Here is a 3665-nt window from a genome sequence, read left to right on the forward strand (position 1 = left end):
AGGAGAATTCTGTCTACTATAAGGGATCTGGGTGATGCACCATATTAACTATGATTATCAAGGTAGGAGAACAGAACACACACAGCGTGTAATCTTGCTTTGTAACATTTATATATTTAAACACGTGGTCCATGGGTCTCCATTTGCACTCTTGCTCCAGTCAGCTCATGCCAGAGTCAGCTCATACCAGATCTCCATAACCAATTGCATGCATCTCTTCTCGACTCTGTGTTCAGTGACATTAGGGTGGTAGCTTGAAATTGTTATTGTGGGAGTATTTATACCAGAGAAATCAGCAAGCACTACAAATCAGGGCTATTTTTTTGTTGCCAAGCAGCTGATTGTTAAACATTTACCTGCATTTGGCTGCCTAGGTTCCACAAATATTAGAAGGAGGCTTGCCTCCATTCCAGCAGTGTCACCAGGAAGTCCCTGCTCTGGTTCCATCTCTGCTGAGCTCCTGCGACTGCATTTCCTCTCCATGACCTTCCAGAACAGAGAAGTGACCACTCCCCACTGTTGATTTTCTCTGAGTGCTTTCCCACTCCTTGATTTTTCCCTGTTCAGTAGTCCCTGCACAATAGCCTCCTCATTTGAACCATCTGAGATGAATTCTTTTTCCTGCTGGGGCCTTGACTGATACAAAAGGTGGCTGGTAAAGCTGTCTCTTACTTTACGCTCACCCTAAGATTCAGTGGCCATCTCCCTCTCCCCATCTCCAGTTCCACCTTTAGGATCAACAGCTGGTAAGCTGTTTCATTTTTCATCATCCTTCCTTTGTACCCTGTCCATTCATCTCTCTTTGCCAAACAGAGATGTATCTGTGCTATGGCTTAAGTCCTGATACAGACTTCCAAGACATACTCCAGTGGCATAGTGCCATAGCCTGTCATTTTGTTTTTTGGCCACCCTGGTTATTTAAAATATGTCAGTGTTGCTTAGTGAGGTTATTTTTGGAGTTCCCAAATATATAAAAAGAATACAAAAGCCAACTATCACAATTAATTGGAAACATGACATTTAGTTTCAGAAGACCAAAGTCATAGAAATCACTTGTTCATCTGTTTGTCTCATCTCTTTATTTTAAAAATCAAAAGCTCTTGTAGTTCCAACCTGTAATGTTATATCCCAGCATGTCCTGACTTACACATTCAGTAAGCACTCCTAACAATCAGCCTGGGCTTAGGACAAGAAGGGCTGCACACAGAGCAGATCATGGAAACTGTCTCATTGCCATACAATAGCTCGGGAGTTTGGGATTTTTTCAAGTTGCCTCTACTTTTCCAAGTTTTGTTTTCCTGAGTTGCATTATTGACAGTAGACAAAACAAAACTTTAGTGAGGTTTAATCAAAAGGCAACAAAGAGGAAGATCTTTCTCTCGTTTTCATTAGGTTTTTGCTAAGTACCCATGCTTTTTTGCTTTAAAGAGAGAAAGAGAAAGAAGGAAGGAAGGAAGGAAAGAGAGAGAGAGGAAGAAAAAATAGAGAGAGAGAAAGAAAGAAGAAAGAAAGAAAGAAAAAGAAGAAAGAAAGAAAGAGAAAGAGAAAAAGAAAGAAAGAGAGGGAAAAAGAATCTGTTGGGTGGGTCTACCAAGTTGTCTCAATAGGAGGGTTGTAATATGATGTGATAGTGGGAGATATCTCACAAGTAGGTCATCGTAAGAAAAATGCATTCATATAAACAATAATAAATAATATACATTTTAAATATTAATCAAGTTCTCAGAGGAGAGAGAGGCTTTCCTTGTAGATACATACAGAAGACGAGGATGAGGAAGGAAACTGAGCTCAGAATGGCAGAGGTTGGGGGAATGAGGTATGTCTATCGGCAGGATGGGCTAGGTTATTTGCAGAAACAAACAACTTTGGTCTCAGTGACTTAAAGCAGGGTTTATTTTTTACTCATGCTACATGAGCAATGGCTGTTGATCTGGCTACCAGAGTGATGCTGGGAAGGGGGAGGAGAACGTAATAAATTCTATGTTAGTTCTTTATATTTCTGTGTGGGAGTGATGCACATCTCTCCTGCCACAAAAAACTTGAAAAGGCATGAGAAAGTTCCCTGCCATGTGCGCAAAAGATGGAGGGCCAGAAATAGGGTGACCAGGACTCCTAATTCAGTGACCTGTGGAAGATAAAGACTTAGGTGTGAGAATGGCACAAAAGTGCCCATTGCCTTTCCTTCCTTGCCTGTCCCTCTGCGAATGAAGAGAACATACAGAGATACCAGAGACTGTCTGAAAAACTTCTACAGTTGATGAGCATTTCGGGGAAGGAGACACTTTAGAATATTTGTGGAACTTTCCATTTTGTAAAGGAAGTTTTTCTGTGGCTTGTTAAATGACCACACTTGATTATGTCAAATAATTTTAAATGTATTTGAATAGTGATGAAACACAACGAGTAAGGATCATGATTTCCTGAAAATTTCGTGTAAAAACCAAGAGCAGGAAAATCCTTGCTGTGCAGTGGTTTCTGAAGTTCCCAGGGAGACGGGAAAGGAAATCTCAAAGAAAATTAGAGGGGAAATGGGGTGGCAGAGTAAAGCTCAACCAATGCATACCTCAGTCCTATGAACTGATAAACATTCATGACTTTCTCATTCTTGTAGTACTCTAAAATGGTCCACTGCCAAGGTTGGTTCTTGTCTAGGCAAAGATTATGATAATGCACCATGATAGAGCATTGTCTCCAGTCACAGATGAGATTTTCATAAGGAGAGCAGAGGCCATTACAGCGTGTCTACCACCTGGAGTTCCATATTGGACTCTACTTTGAGGCTAGTCGCAGACTCTTATTGCCTTTCATATGTCTAGTCCACTGTCCCTCCCTTCTTCCCAAGGAGGAAAAGAGCTAGAGAACTGACAAGATTAATTCGTAAATACTGATGGGTTACCAAAAAATCCAACAGTGTAAAACCATTGTCGGGGCAGTGGACATCTATTGGCTCATTTCTCCAATTTCTGTTTTAGAAACTGTTGAAAAAACTGTCTCCCAGCTCCCATTGACTGTAGCTGTTGGATGGGCAGGGGACGAAAGCTGGGCCTTAACTTTGGCCAGTCATATTGTTTCTCTGGAAATTTCAAGTTTAGACTATTTAAAAAGGGGATTAAAAAGTTTTTTTATCAGAAACAATTTCAGATTTACAGAAAAGTCATAAGACAGTACAAAGGTATCTATTTGCCCCTAAATCATATGAGAGCAAGTTGCCAACATGATGCCTCCTCACCATTAAATTGTTTAGTGTTCATTTCCCTCAAATAAAGACACAGTTTTTTATAACAAAAACTAAACCATCAAAATCAGGAAATTCACAGTTCTACCATGGTCTCAGAGATGTCCTTCCTGCATAGCAAAAGGGTCCAGTTCAGAATCATTATGTCTCCTTATTAGAGATTAGACTATTTAAAGAAATTTTAAAGTGGCATACAGTAAAACAAAGCCATGTAAAAAACTATCTAGGGAAAAGTAAGTCTCCAGTTTCCCCTATTCCCCAGAGACAATCTCTGTTACCAGTGTCTTGTGCATACTGTATTACAGATAGTCTACCATACACAGCATATGTATGTACATTGTTGAAAAGGGATGTCAAAGTTCCTCCAAGCTCAGGGAAGAAATAATATCAGAGGTAAGAATTCCTCTTTAAGAATGTTAGATATCCAGGG

The sequence above is a fragment of the Leptonychotes weddellii genome, chromosome 10, assembly GCF_054177405.1.
Source record: "Leptonychotes weddellii isolate Sample4059 chromosome 10, ASM5417740v2, whole genome shotgun sequence".
Lineage (NCBI taxonomy): Eukaryota > Metazoa > Chordata > Mammalia > Carnivora > Phocidae > Leptonychotes > Leptonychotes weddellii.